At 38.8% G+C, this 15,775-nt stretch overlaps 1 protein-coding gene and 1 long non-coding RNA gene across 29 annotated transcripts in view; one reads left to right on the top strand and one right to left on the bottom strand.

Annotated features, from left to right (window-relative positions):
* Positions 1–2,390, bottom strand: part of LOC135579673 (uncharacterized) — a 257,122-nt gene extending 254,732 nt beyond the window's left edge. For both annotated transcript variants that reach the window (XR_010473280.1, XR_010473279.1), the window contains exon 1: positions 2,254–2,390. This is a non-coding gene — a long non-coding RNA (uncharacterized LOC135579673). The remainder of the gene's footprint in view (positions 1–2,253) is intronic.
* PPFIBP2 (PPFIA binding protein 2) overlaps positions 1–15,775 on the top strand; it is a 113,193-nt gene that overhangs the window by 2,855 nt on the left and 94,563 nt on the right. For 3 of the 27 annotated variants that reach the window (XM_065066267.1, XM_065066265.1, XM_065066259.1), the window contains exon 1: positions 2,625–2,868. The exons of 17 other annotated variants lie outside the window; for them this stretch is intronic. The gene's annotated coding sequence lies outside the window, so the exon portion shown is untranslated. Of the gene's footprint in view, positions 1–2,460; positions 2,511–2,567; positions 2,869–15,775 lie in introns of those variants that run through there. 7 more of the 27 variants (XM_065066257.1, XM_065066245.1, XM_065066263.1 and 4 more) reach the window with 5 other exon arrangements.

Here is a 15,775-nt window from a genome sequence, read left to right as displayed (position 1 = left end):
CACACCATATATCAAACAATACTGAAAGGACTATAAAATGATTACACATGAACACTGCAGCAGTAGCGGGACTGTGGTTTGTATTCTGTGCTTGGCAGGTGCTGCTCAACCTGTCTCTGCTTCTGCCTGTGCTTCCCAGCGGGGAGCAGAAATTGCACAACCCCACTCTTACAGGTCCTTTCCCTTCACAGCACCAGGGCAGGGCCACGCTCGCCTTCCCATGCACTGGCTGACACTGCTTTTCCCAGCAAAACACTGGATTACAGTGCGTGCCAGCAGAGTCTTGACTATGCCAGGTCAGAAATAAACAAGAAAGAAGGTAACAACACTGCATGGCCATAAATGAGTAAACAGGGTCCCAAATGCTGCTTCCATGCTGCATAAAGCCATCCAGACACCTCGGGTTGAAAAGCACTCCCAGACTGTTAAGAATTCCACTGACCCTTTTCCCAAATGGTTTAACAATACCGCAACAAGCAGTGCTACAGTTACAGTTCTTGGTATCAGTATTATGAAAGATGCAAATGTTACCAACTATTGTAATTTTGACCACTCCTCTATGTGACCTATTTAAGGTGACTACCTCAAAGCTGAAAGACAAGAAAAATCTAAAAGCAAGCCAAATTAATACACAGCCTCTGGATTCTTGCCAGTTCTAATTATTTTTTAGCATGTTCAGGGATGTTTCAAAGGCGTTCTAACTTCACTTCCCATTTTCTCCCTCTTGCACCTGGGGCATATTTGCACTGTAAAAATGAGGTCCAATTCCTTATCTGGATTATCTGCTATGTGATTCATGGTCTTAAGTCTCATGCATAAGCTTAGAAGACAACTGAAATCACACATAACCCTTCACAAGGTCAGAGAATACGTCAGTTGGTAACAGGGAGCAAAATGTTTTAACATTCCAAAAAGAGTACGAACTGACGCTAGAGAAAAGGAAATTCTAAAATTGAGGATTATTATCATAAGTAATAAAATTACATTAAAACATCATGTATGGTAAACATGCTTGGACTGTTTAAATGGAAGTCATCATCACAGAGGGAAGACAGCAAACAGTGGCGGTTGAAATACAACCACTCCACAAACAGCGACAAGTGTGTTTTAATCACATTGTCCATGTTACAACTACTCGAAACTCTTTATCTCACTTTCTGCTAAATGTTTGCTGTTGTTTAGCCAACTCCCTAGAAAACTGACACAATCAGAAGTACTCAGCACATAAATGCTGTGAAAGAGCTGTGTCAGTATCACACAGTGGGATGATGCGCCTGGGTGAAAACAGAAAAAAAACAACAGAAACCCTTATCAGATTTTGGATCAGCAAGGTACTCAAAGTGACCAGTAAACCCCCAGTGACCACAACTTGCAGCACTTTTCACATTTCTAGAAGCAATCCTGGAATCTCTACAGACACAAGAAAAATTTGCACCTTTTGGGAAAGGTGGGAGTCTTTGGTTTATGTTTTTGCTTCCTTGGAGACTTCCTCTACTTGACATTTTTGCAATCATAAGCATAGCATCAGAGAACGTTTTTAAAACAGGAGTGAGCAGAAATACGACATAAAACGTATACAAATGGTCTATTCTATTGTTTTACTAATAGAATTAAAATAGATAAGTGCTTTAAGTATAAAAATACCTTTCAAACCTTTGGAGAAAGAGTATTGCTTTTCTCAATAACATTTTCGTTAACCTTGCAAATCCCTGGTATGTAGAAATATGCACCAAAAATATGTCTGGTAGTACTAGCCAAAACAAGGTAGTTTTAATCAACTCTTCTACTTCCAGTAAATAATAACAGAAAGAATAAAAATGGGAAATGGGAAATGGGGGGGGGTGGGTGGGTGTCGTAGTGGGGCGAGCTGTTAAAACTCTTCCCTTCACACTGAAATTCCCTGAAGGGCTGATAACACCCGTTTTCACCTCTGCAATGAGGTGTTGGGAAAGGCAGGGCTGGAAGGCGGCGGCTCGGCCACACAAAGCCCAGCAGTCCCTGCAGGGAACCAGGGACCGCCACAGCTGCAGGAACCGAGGTGCTGCAGAGCAGGAGGCCATTCGGTGCAGGCCAGGAACCCACCACAAACCTCGAAAAAGGATTCACCGCCACTGTCCCTCCTGCCAGGGACGGTGCCGTGCTCCGGAGCCTCGGGGCAGCCTTCGTTTTACGCTCACTTGAGGGCTTGGCGGAGGGCGTCTACAGGTGCGCGTACCCGGGCTGAGGTGCCGCCGGGACCTGGAGGGTACGCACCTGCGTGCCAGCCTCACGCTCCGCAGGGGCGCGTCTTTGCGCGTCCAGCCCTGCTGCGACCGTCCCGAAGCGCCCCGCGAGCTCCCACCGGGCCCGGGCCGCGGCGGGGGGGCGGCTCTGACCGGATCCCGCCCCCGAGCGCTCCGGCCGCGGCCCCTTCGCACCTGCCCGCTCCTGTCACGTGGGGGCGGCACCGCCGGTCCCCGCGTGCGGGGCGGGAAGCGGAGCGGAGCCCGGCGGGCGCTGCCGCCGCCAAGGTCGGTCCCCGCGGGCGGTGCGAGGCGGGGGCGGTGCTGCGTGGGAGGGTGCTGGGCGGGAGGGTCCTGCCTCCGCGGGCAGGCTTTGCGCCGCTTGCCCGGGCGTTTCGGGTGTTCCTTTGGGCGCGGGTGAGGCGGCGGAACGCTGGGACGCGTTGTCCTGAGGCGGGTCAGCGGGGCACGGAGGCTCCTGGCCGGTTCTGAGGCGCTTGGGCTGTTTTTTAAAAGAGGATCCTTTTTTTTTGACTGCGGATGTGACTGCGACGCCTGTTGCTTCTCCTTTTTACATACTTTGGTATCGCTGTGAGAGTTAAGGACTCCATACTGTGGAGAAGACTCTTAGATACACGCGGTTCCTGTAAGTTAAATATTTATTCTCCCAGAGAGCAAAGCTTTGAAACTTGAGCTTGAAACCGGTTTATTGACATAGAGCGGTCGATTCAGAAACTCGGTTGTCAGTAATGACATCCAGCTGCAGCCAGGTTTCTGAAGGGGAAGTCAGGTGTTCTCCCTCCCAGGTTTGTAATTGAAAATTAATGCAGAAAAGAGGTACGTGGGAGAAGTAAGATAGTTAATAGGCCGATGAGAAAAGAACAGCTAGAAGATGAAAGTGACTTTATGGGCTGTTTTACCAGCACAGAGATAAGGAAGGTAAAAGTATGAGGAGATGTTAAGTGATCTCCAGTTTCATCATTCAGCACTCATGTTATCATGCTACTATGATAAAAATACCTCTCCCTTAACGTTTACGAGAATGATAAGGTATCAGACCCCTTTGTGTATGATCATTTGTTCACTTTTGCATGGGGCAAAATAAGACGTTAAGTATTAATTTGGTAGGTCAGTAACTGCGGATCTGGCTGTATATAGATGCATTGCTATTTGTGTTTTTAAGGATTTGCATGCACAACACATGGTGTCATAAAGGTCTCCTATAATTTCAGATTTTAATTGCAGGGTTTTGGCAGGAGAGGGAAGAGTGAGGGACAATTTTCTGTGGTTTGTCTGTGGGGTTTTTTTCTTGTTTTTGTTCTGGGTTTGTGTTGGTTTTTTAAAGAGCAATATGTGAAAAGGTGTATTAATGGCTTCATTCTGAAACTTGTATGGAAATGTGGGAAGAGTAGATGGGAGAGTAAAGAAGGCTGAATTTCAGCTCTCAAGGTTAATTGGTTTATTTGCTTGAGTTCCTGACTTTGACTTGGATCTGCTCTATGAAGTAAAAACAATAAATCTTTATGCTTCCTTGTATCTCCCTAGCGCAAAAATGCTTGGAGTATAACTCAGTATACCAGAAGAGTGAAAGGACAAATTGTGACAAACCTAAGCACATATGGGTTGGTTTTAAATTATATGGATTTACTCTCCATTTGCTGATAGTTTCAGTTGGAGGCAATTGTAAGGGCCTCTTGAATCTAAAGGAAACCCAGTATAAGTTAGAGGAAGAACTCAAAATAACCTTGTCTTCAGGACAAGTATAAATTGGTACCAGAATATGAGGGGAAAATAGTATGTAAACAAATTATAATTTGTAACATATGACATAATTTCGAGTCCCTAATAATAACCCTTAAGGTGAGGTAGCTCAAGACTGATCTCGCCACTGGCTGCTGATGTTTATATCTGTTGTAGACATGCATGATATGCCTGTTTCAAACCAGTGTTAGCATCGCTTTTGAAAACTTAAATGCTTTGTTTACCTAAGCCAGATAATGATGAAGTGTCTTGGCAAAACTTATAGCAGTTTATCTGTCATACATCTAGGACTCTGCCCTATGAAAAGCACCAAATTAAAGGGAGGGGGCATTAATCTCTGTGGCTGAAGCATGGTAGGAATTGAGCTGGGAGCATTGCTCCCTGGCTCTGTGTTCCCTTGTGCTTTCATCTCCTGCCTCAGGAAGTTGTGGAATTAGAGGAATGGTGGCAGAGGGCACTGCTGCTACCATGTTTATTTCACTCCAGCAACCTCATCCATTTAGGATTATGCTAGAAGCAGGGTGGACAGGAAGGAAGTAGGGAAGGAATAACTAGAGATAATAAGCACTATCCTCTTCTCACTCCTACTGTATCTTATCTCACTTCACCTTTGTTAAGGTGGTACCAGTGGTGTGGAAAAGTGATCAGAGTGTGTGTATCTGTAAACAAAGGGAGAATACAGCAGTGTAGGCATAGACTAGAGAAGTGCTTTTCTAGACTGTCTGTGCAGGTGCTAAGGCAGCATAATGTGACTTAATGTGGTAGAGTGTGTTTGAATGGAGGATGAGAAGAGAACAGACTGGAAAGAGTAAGTGAAGACCTTAGGAATCACCTTCCCTGAACACTTTGCCCCTTCTTTGCTGACTGTATCAAAGTCAGAGTGAGAATGTGCTATGAGTGCAAAACATGGGAAAATGAAAAAGGCCAAAAGACAGTGACCCACCTTTTTTTCCCAGGTGCAGCTCTGCTTCTAGCCCTCATTTACTTAACTTGTTTCCTGTTTGCCTCCTCCTTGTCTCTCTCTCTTCAAAACAAACAAAGAAACAAACAAACTCCCACAAAAACCTGTAAAGCACTTATCCCTAGACACTCTTCTCACTCTTATTAAGCTGTTCAGAGACAGTTCCCTTTCCCCACAGCTAGGGCTATGTTTGAGCCTTTCTGCTCAAACAAATGAGAGCCTAGACCTGGTAAGATCAGCAAAGAACTATGCTCATGCAGGTGATGCAGAATCTTAGTGGGGCTTTGCTACTCAGCAAAAATCCACTTTGCCCTTTTCACCTCTCCTTCAAAAAGATATTTAAAGGAATAGGATGAAACCACTTCTTGCTTTACATATCTCTAGTATGATTCAGAGGATTTAGTGTTTATCAAAGCAGAGAAATGATGCATAAGGAAATGTGTTTTGTAATAATGATCACTCAGTATGGATGCAAACATGTTATCATTCAATGTACTGTACCAAGCAAAGCTTTTCTTCATTCTCCAGAAATACCTAATAGGGTAGAAATAGTAATGTGACAGAAGATTATGTTGTTTAGGGCAGTAGGTGACAACCTTCAGAAGAAATTTGTCTGCTAGTGAAGTTGTATCATCCAAATTTTTGGAGATGTTTATCATGTCAGTTTGTCACCTCATGCTCAGAGTTCAGTGAATTCATCTTCTTAAGAAATAGTTTGGAAATTCTCCTAAGCTACCGAACAAAGTTTAGCCAGCAGTGGGTGCCCTTGGAGGCACATGTGATCAGTCACCAGAATTCTGTAGATATGTACGAAATCATTTAGCTTCAGCAGTGTGATCCCTCAAAAAGTGGAAAGTTTAAGCCATGAACTACTTGAAGTTCTCTAAGTTTTCTCCAGTTTGCTCTTGTCTCTTCTGTACAATCAACTCACCTGTTACTTTGAAGAGATAAAGAAACTTGAGACTCCCACCTTTGGGTTATCTGTTTATTAACTTTATCTAAGCACCAGCTCTGAGGTGATAAAGTCTTTGATAAACTGTGACAGCTTGGAATTCTTCTTGCCACCCCTTTTCAGTATTTTATAGTTTGATGTTTAAATAGATGCACGTTAAACAACAAAGACACTTTTTTTGTAGCTAGATGACTCTACCTACATGCTTTAGCACAATGTTTTTATTTCAGGTCTCGTGTTACTTTTGTTTCCCTGCATCTTCATGTGTTTATTTACTATAAAACCATTTCCTAATAGCACTTCGCTCTAATTTGGCAATTCATTGATGCAGAGAACAAAGAAGTTAAATTACAAAGATAATTCCTTTCTGAAAGAAACATAAAAAGTCAATCCTAATGGTACTGTTGCCAGTCTGGGTCAATTTGTGAATTTTATGTTTATGTTGTGCATCTGCCAAGTTACAATGTAGTGGTTTAAAGGACTGTAATCATGAGCTGGATTTTAAACTCTAATTTGATAACCTGTAGAGCCAGATTGATATGAATATTGTGTAGCTTACTTAGTATTTCTGGAAGACCTGTAACCCAAAGCTACTGAGCAGAAAGAGATGCATATTTTTGTAGTGATTCAAGAGGAACATTTGGTATCTTCACATGCAGAAGACAGTACTCACATGCAGTTTCCCTTTCCTGCTTCCCGAGTTCCTCAAAGAAATAATACAATCTCAGTTATGTAAGATGCATCTTTCAGCATAATCTTGGAGAGAATGCTATTCCTATTAATAACAAATAATCCATTTCCAAGGCCACAGTGCTCTCCCATTTTGGAGTTTTTCATGGCTTTCTTGTTGGGAGCATGAGTCAGTTTGTTTCCTAAACAGGTTCTTAAATGCACTGAATCTAGATCAGTTTCTTGCCCTTGAAGTTGTAAGGTAGTACGGTATCCTAAATTAAATTCATAGAGAAGTGTTTTGATTTATAGAAGGAATAACAACCAAAGTTTGAATACTAACAGATAGAACTGTGAAAATGATTTTTGACATTCTAGGTGTTTTTCTGTCGTGGTTTTGGTTTTTTTTTCTTAATTAATTTCTTAAGGATTTTTTTCCTTCCACCAGTAAAGTGGAGTCTCCATATCCTCTACTGACAAGATTTCACATACTCCTTAATATTTATACAGAAAAATGGAAGAAGCACAGATGCTCAGTGTCTGAATGCATATTTTCTTAAAGCTCTTAATATGGCTGGTTCAAACTGAACAGGAGATAATGATAACGCTCTTCAAAAAAATCGTAACAAGTTTTGTCCAAAGAATAACCCATGAAAATCAGATCAGACAAGAGAAAATTATTTCTTCAACAAACTAGTAGGGAGCCATTAGTGTTTTTCTCAGCTCTATGTGATACATAAAACATATTCTTACATTTATTTTATATCCACATAAAAATATACATTCATACGTCTAACTGAATTACCCAGGTAAAACCTGAAGTAACTGAAGACATAAGTTGATAATTGAATACAGGACAAAATAGAGCTCTCTGTGTTTTAGAAAGGGAAAAAGATAAGATACGTGATGGTGACCAGATAGTATGTGACAGACAAAATGCCTGCAATGGTCAGTGGGTGGATCTGACTTCCAAAAAGTTGTAATGACAGAGCGTGATTGTACGAGAAGTCTTTTGCACATCACCCAGTGATGTGGTGCTAAGTTGATGATGGTTTCCTGAAGCAGATGTGAATTTGGAGAAAACAGATCAGTGGGCCTGATTCTCCTTCAGCAAAATCTTTAGTTAGACTGGAGGGGTAAAATAAAACTGAAGGCTCGAAGTCAAGACATGCTGGATGGAGTAGAAAGGTCCAAAGCCTGGCTCTGTTTACAAGCCTTGCTTATCAAATGCTGACTGGAAGTCTTGTTTTCATTAAAGCAATGATGTAACATGTATGAATATTCATAGAGAATGATTCACTTGTTGGCTATGTCTTCATACTCTTTAACATCAACAGATTGTATGCCAGTTAAAGTAATTGCTGAAGATAAATCTAAGATGGTGAATTCTAATCTGGATTTCAAGCACTGACAGTATGGGAACTGTTGTTTCACTTTGTCCTTTTCTGAAAACAAGTCTGGTTGGTCTCCGCATTCAGAGGTGACTTAGCTGGGGATACCTTCGTGTTTCTATCTGCTCATACAAAGAAGTAATTTTATTTCCAATTTGCACTATTTTCAACCCAAAGTTTATTTTGAAAGTCATAGTTTGGCAGAGGAAAATATTTGTCAAGTGTCCCTTGAATATAGTGAATCGTGTTTTTATTCTACTACCATACAGCACAGATGGTAGCATCTGCTTTAATAACTCATAATCTGAACATCTTATTCTAATGACATTCCAGTAAGATTTATGAATGTATTTCTATGATGATGATAAACTAATGCATGCCATCCAGTCAGCTCCTAAATTGAAGAATTTTGATGTTTCACTCTGGAGTAAAAAAAATCTCTAGCAAAAACCTTGGGGGAGGTAAACCAAACATCTTAAATAGGTAGAACACCAGCATAAACCATCCTGGAAAGCAAAGTTTTTTCATTTCACCTGGATGGTATTTTCTGTGTGGAGTATTAGACAGGGGATGTAGTAAGATCTTCTTGCATAAGACTTCTCTGTCTTTTACTTAAAATGTTCTATCATTGTGTAGTCCATAATGACATTTCTGTTAAATCATCTTATTCCTATACATTCAGTGTCTTGGTGACATTCCAGCAAATGTTAACCTACATACTAATGAAAACAAGCTCTTAGAAATTGAAGTAGGTGATCAGAAGGGGTACCTTTCAACCTTAGCTGTTCTGTGACTCAATTATTCTGTGATAATACTCTGATATACTTTATAAAACTATTCTCATTAGGTTTAAGTGCAGATCTTCACAATACAGTTAGCATAAGCTCTTACCTGAAGTTTAGTATTAATTCCATTCCTTTCTTTCATGTGGAAAACTTCTTCTTTCAAGGTTCTATGCCCAGCCCAAGGTATGAAGTTGTGCTCTGGTTTATTTATGATTTTAACCTCTCTATATACTTTGCAGTGAGGGTACAAGTGAAACATCACATACACATGGGTTTTCCTCCATTGGCTGTACCATCACTCCCTAAACAGTTTCACTGGCAGACCAGGAGAAAAAATGGCAAAACAAGTCAGTAGTCCTTGAGGTGGGTACAGGACATGCATAAGTAACTTCAGAAACAGTAAGACTGTAGGAAATGTGGTAAGAACTTCAACTGAGGTACTCAAAGACCACAGCTACACTTATTAATTGTACATTAAATGTACTTACTACTAAAAACAAACATGCAATAAAAATCAAAACAAAAGAACACCACTCCTTCCAAACAATAAACACTACTCTAGCTGAACTTAAGATACGTTTATTCAAGTGCTGTGTAAGCATACATACATGTAAGCAAAGCACGTTTTGTAAACTCTTTTGTAATATATACTTTAGTAATTGTTTCAAGAAGAGAAGAACAAATCTTAAAATTCAAAGCTACTTATATTGACCAGAAACACAGACTGGTTGTAAACTATTAATGAAAGTAGGACATATAATTCTCTTAAAGAATGTGTAAATTGCCTCAAGAAAAAAAAAATCAAAATGAGTCAAAGAAATAGTTTTCTTTTCTTGAAAGTAGTTTTCTGTAATAAAAAGTGTATATATAAAGTATTTTAGTACATATTATTTTAAACCTCAAAGTCTCGGTCATAAATGGTTAGTTACATATTTATTGAATTAAAGTGTTCTTCAATGTAGTAAGTTGAATGTATTCAAAGTAGTAATTTTATCTGAATCTGAAAAGATCAATTAATGGTCTGATCTGGCAAACCTTAGATGTACAAAAGGAAAATCATATTAGAACCTTTTGTTACTAGAAGAAGGGAGAGTTGTTACAACAAGCTTTTGTGCAAGGAAAAGGTCTGTTCTGGTCTGCTTTGAAGAACATACTGTGCTGCTCTGAAAAATACTTACCAGTCCAGAATAGTTACTCACCTGTACTTTGTCAAGTGCGCATTATGTTTCATAACAGTTGTAGATTAGGATAAGGATTAAAAAACTGTTGCAAGAATTGTGGTCTGAATCTGTTTTGCTTTGATTGTGTTCTCCATTTTAATTAGGAAATTTGGTAGGATCTTCAGTTTTGCTTATAGATTGTGAGGCCAAGCTGGTTCTCATTTCGCATAAAGTACTTGCAAAAGGACAGACTGTAGAAAGCTCCTTTTATATATATATATATATACATGTATATATATACATGTATATATATATGTATATATAAATGTGGAAAGGAGTTTGTGCTCACAGTAAATTATTTGGTACAAAGAGAATTCATGCTCTAGAATGACTTTAGTTTGGATTCACCGGTCATTATTAGTTTGGAGGTTTTTTGTTTGGTTGATTTTGGGTTTTGTTTGTTTGTTTTTTTAATCACAGCTTATGATTATCCAGGGACTAATTCAGAAGAACAGGACTAGCAGCTGCTCATTTCCTCTGGAAACCCAGATTTGGGTGCTTAGAAGCAGAGGTTCCAAATTAGTTGAGACAGATAAAACAGCCATGCTAGGCAAGCTGCCTAGTTTGCTGGGTAGCGTGCCTGTAAATATCATTGTATAGTGAATGCATTTTATCTGCTTTTCTTAACTAACAAAGTAAACAGTACTGTTTATGTCATGGAGCAAAGCTACCCCTTATCAATAAGGACTAATACAGAAGAAACAATTTCCTCATGAGAGTGTTTCAGTGGTTTTTTTAACATCTTTTTCTTTTCAAGTAGGAAAAGACTGGATATATTTTCTTAGGGACATGATTTAGTGCTAGAGTTAGGTTAGGTTACGGTTGGGCTCAATGATCCTGGGGGTCTCTTCCAACTGAAAGGATTCTATGATTCTGTGATTTTTGTTGTTGTTGTTTTGGGGATTTTAATTAATAAAACTGTCTTGATTATTTCCACTTGGAGTTTTTGAAGACCGCTGTAACACAGGGGACTAAATCTCTCTTGTATATAATACCAAATCAAATTTTACTTACAAATTTAGTATGAAAGTATATAACAAGATCACCTATATGGGAGCAGACTTAGATCCATTTTCTGGAAAATGAAAGAAACTGAAGAAACTGACAGTGGACTCTGATTTCCTTTTCCCTCCGGAAATAGAAGAAAAAAATTAATTTCACCCAACGGATGGTCATTTGAATAGTTCGATCTTTTCTTCTTTATTTTTTTTTTTTTGGGGGGGGGTGGGGGGGGTGTTTGGTTTATTTTGGGTTTTGGTGTTATTTTATTTTAATGCACTTTCACTTGGCCCCAGATATAAGAAACTTCTGAGATAGTTTTCATAAAGACAAATCTTCTTGTTGCTGTTAGGGATTAAAGGACTTTGCAAGTCATTAGCCTGAAATAATTTCACTTTGTGGTTGTTTTAATAAACAGGTTCAATAAAGGCATTGTTACCAAACAGTAAAATACACAATTAAGTTATTACCTCAGGAAACTCCATAGGTCTATTCACAGTTAGACCAAATATGAGTAGTAAGCCTTTCAAACAGTTCTAAAAAGCGGCCGAGTCTTAACCTGAAATACTCTGCGGTAAGACAGGATGTGTCAAAGCCTGACACTCAGCATCCCCTCAGGTGTCATTGCTCTTGGGGACTGTGACAGTGCACTTTAGGACTTCTGGCCTTACAATGGAGACACCCGGGTCCTTTAAAGTCATATAATAATTCTGTTTCACTTTTCTACTAGGTTAGTACAGATGTTTCTAATTCGCTTATTTCAGAGCCAGTAAAATTTGACCAACTTTCTAATAATAGGTGGCTTCAGGCAGTGTTATACTCTACCATTTGCAGTAACAACTGCAATTTTTCTATTTATTTCAATCATATGAAAGAGCTTTTCTTTGAACTGGAAGTAACACATAGTAGCACAAACATTAGGCTACAGCGTTATTTTTTTTGGCAAATACTTGTGGGTTGTCGTTGGTGTTCAAGTACTTAATTAAAATACTTACCTGAAAATTAATCTAGAGAAATCCTATGTGTATTCATTGTAATGGTTTGACTGATATTGTTTCATGCCTTAAATGTAATGGGAATTCACTATCAAAAGAGAACAAAAGTGACCTTTTATACATACCCCACTGATGAATTATGCTGACAGCATCCTGAACTTCAGATGTAAATATGTATATAAACCCCAGAAGAATAATGAGTTTATGAATTAGTCTGTTTCTAGGTCCAGTTCTTGCATTCAGTTTGTGTTGAGAAAGGCATTTTTTGATTTAGAAATCTTCCAAAAGCTTTTTGAATTAAGTGTCCTAGCAAACCTGGAAGCCAGAATGATTAAACTGGAATATGGTAGCTTTGGAGGCTTGTACATGGAATGAGTTTTACTGAGCAATTAGTCTCTTTCTGGAAACTATGTATACTTTTAAAGTTTTGCAGATTCAAATAGGCATTCTGATCCATGGAGCTGCATTTTCTTATCTCTTTCTTCATCCTACACATCACGTATATTGTATAGGAAAAAATTCAAATAGAATTGACTTACCCTTGATAACATGATTTGACACAGAAACTTGTTCACTTTACATTTGTATGGAACTGAGAATATGATTATTGAAATGATTAGCAGACGTGGCATGATGGGCTTTGTGGTTGTTAAGACCTTGAGAATGCCTAGCACAGTTGATAATAAAAGGTGCTATGTATAACAGTAGACTTGCAGGATCTCTTTTGTATCCTGTGCCATCAACTGCATCCGCTTTATGGAAGTAGAATTCTGGGCACTTCAGCACTCTTTTGTAAGCCTAAGAAAAGTTTGCACCAAATACTCAAAACTGGATGTACAGTTACCTGAAACTTACTTGTTTCAGCTATGGCAATAGAGCAGAAACAGTAACAGTGCGCACAGATGTATGTGAGATACAAAAGCTGAGCTCTCCAGTGAGTTTTCAGTGTGGTGTTTCTCTTTAAGTCCTTTGGTAGGTAAACATGTTTTTCTGTGAGCAAATACAGCTTCTCCATAAAATAGGTCATATAGGGAACCTATATATTTAGTCGCACATTCATTACAGCCTGCCTCTAAAGTCAGCCTCTGCTCTCAGTGGGTACTTAATCTGTCTCTAGTCATATCGATATTAATTTTTCTCCTAGTATACACTGGAAAAACAAGAATAAAGGATGTCACATTTTTCTTGCCACCTGTAATAATGGGGAGATATTACAATTTTCTATTCACCTATGTGAATCTTGAAAATACTAAATGTTTTGGATGTCAAGGTAATACTGTGTCTGTCTTGCAAGATTGCCTCTCTTTATAATGCTTTTTTCTTATAATTAGAAAATTGTATTAATCCATTAAGTATGGAAAGTAAATATGATAAAAGAATATGTCATTCTCTGATTTAGAAATCAGCTGTGGCACTATGTTTGATACAGCTACTTCCCTACTTGTTGGCCAGTTCTGCAAGGAGTACAATGTCCCATATTCTGAGAACAGATGAGCAAAATAACAAAATGTGTCATTTTAGATCAGAATTTAACTTGCCATGGAGAATTTTAACCTCTTGCTCATACCTTTTCTTTAGGCAGAGAAAGAGAAAAGCTTGAAGATTATTTTTTCCAAACATAATTTCATTAATCTTCAGGAAGCAATCAATATAAGAATGTTTTGTTTCTAAGCAGAAGCATTAAATTGACACAGCTGTTAAAATTTATATTTTCATTGATGTGATGAGTAATGTGCGATATGGTGCTTTTCATAGTGATCCATTTGTTGTTCCTACTTTAATGCTTTTAATCCAAGCAGATTCATTTATGTTGAATTTGCTGTTTCTAGCAGAAGTATAGTTTTCCTTTCTTTGTTTCCCACAGATACTTTCCTCAAAATAGCTACTGAGGCTTAAGTTTATACAGAAGTACTTGATACTGTCAGTTCCTGTTAGTGTGAATTCAGCATGTTTGTGTTCACAGATGCAGGGTGGGTCACATTAAAACAGCCTAGTAATGTTTCCAGTTATTTAGAAATTGCTGCACAAAATGCTTCAAAGAGGGAAAAACGTCGATATGAAATTGAATTTAAAAAGCTGTCTTTGTAGTATTCATTGTTAAGCCTTATGTCTAAAGCTGAGTTTAGACTTCACATAAAATCTTCATATCACATTAATAAAGTTGAGGCAAATTTGGGGCAGAGTTTTATAACCTGTAATAAAAAATATCTCTCCAAGTTGTGTCTGGGTTGGATTGTTTCTCTGTGTGGTCTAACCTAGACTTCAGCTTTTTACCTTAGAAATCTTGTGGATGAAAATTGTCACTCTTGATTAAATGAAACCAGTTTTCTAGCTTGTTAACCCTCTTCTTTGTTCTGAGGTTCTATTGCAGAAAAACAGATCTTGGGTATCTCAGTGTCCACTGGTGCCAGTTCCTCTACCAATCCTCACCTACTTTAGTGTCTGTCCATTTTAAGGAATGCTCAGTGCTCTCTGATCTTCTAATCCTCCAAAGTGAGTTATTTCTGTAAAGTTTCATTGCTTTTAGTCTGCATGGAAACATTCACATATTCACTTATGTCATGATGTATTTCTTTCGTGGCATTGCTCTAAAGGTCAGAAATGCCCTGCAACTTGAATGTAGCCTTGGTCAACCCATCTCAACAATGGTATAATAAAACAGGAAAAAGTATATGGAGAAGCAGCACACTGAAAATTGTGGACTGGATTTACTCTGAGGAGTGACTTGCAGGATAACAACTTTAGTTAAATGGGGTGTTTTGGGGGACAAAAGGGAATAGAACTGGAAAGGGACTGAAAGACAGTGGCATGCAAAAGTGAGCAGTGATTAAACAGTTTGCTTTTTTTTCTATTATGTCAGAGCATTCACTGAAAAAATATACAAAATGGGTTTGAAAATAGATAAATCTACAGAGGGTAGGTACTTCAACATCTATGAAACATGGTGGTTCCTGTCCAGTCTCATACTTGCTGATTATTGGGAAAGGTGGAGTAGGAGACTGATTGCTGTGCACCCGTGTTGCACTGAACATCATCAGAGACAGAGCACTGGGCCAGACAGGCTTTTAGTCTGAACAAGCATGACTGTTCTTATGGTGTTGTAAGAGTTCCAGAAATACATAGCTGTTTTCTGCCTCTGAGTCATATGAATTGGATGGATACCTGTCTTGATTACAGTACAGGCAATAATAAACAGAGGCACTAGGACCAAGGGCTGTATGGGTTCTACACACTAAGTCAGTTGGCTGAGTGTTTGCTGTTTATTGTCAAAGCAGCTGATTTTTACAGCAGTCTTCTGTGTATATCAAGGAACTGGAGAAAATGGATGCTGTGAGCACATTTGAAAATTGGACCTCCTTATATTTCTTTGACATATCAGATCTTCTGGCCCTGTGTTAGCACTGTCCTCCTTCAATGACATCTGTGTTTTGAGACTAATATTACAAATGGTACCTGTATAAGGTAATACAAAATCTGTTTCACTGTGCTCATATACACTTCTGTATCCCTAGTGGGATTTATACACATGTACTTAATAGATTAATAAGGTAAGTTTTTAGTAGAGCTTATTCTGCTGAGTTGGTTCTATAACAGCTTCTGGGCAAGAAGAATTATTTCCGTTTACAAAGCTTGCTGAAATGCAGAAAGGCAAACAAAAATTCAACACTAGGATTTTCCATAAGGGTCTGGGCCTGACCTAGTAAGTTATCATGTCCAGGCTAAGAAACCTTTGTTACAGAGAGATTTGAAAAAGCCTGAGAACTATTTATGAACCATAAATGTTCCTAATTTTCAGGTTTTAAGGGTTTGTTGTTGGTGG

Source organism: Columba livia, chromosome 5, assembly GCF_036013475.1.
Source record: "Columba livia isolate bColLiv1 breed racing homer chromosome 5, bColLiv1.pat.W.v2, whole genome shotgun sequence".
Classification (NCBI taxonomy): Eukaryota; Metazoa; Chordata; class Aves; order Columbiformes; family Columbidae; genus Columba; species Columba livia.
The sequence above is the reverse complement of the archived record's forward strand: the minus strand, read 5'-3'. Positions and strand labels throughout refer to the sequence as shown.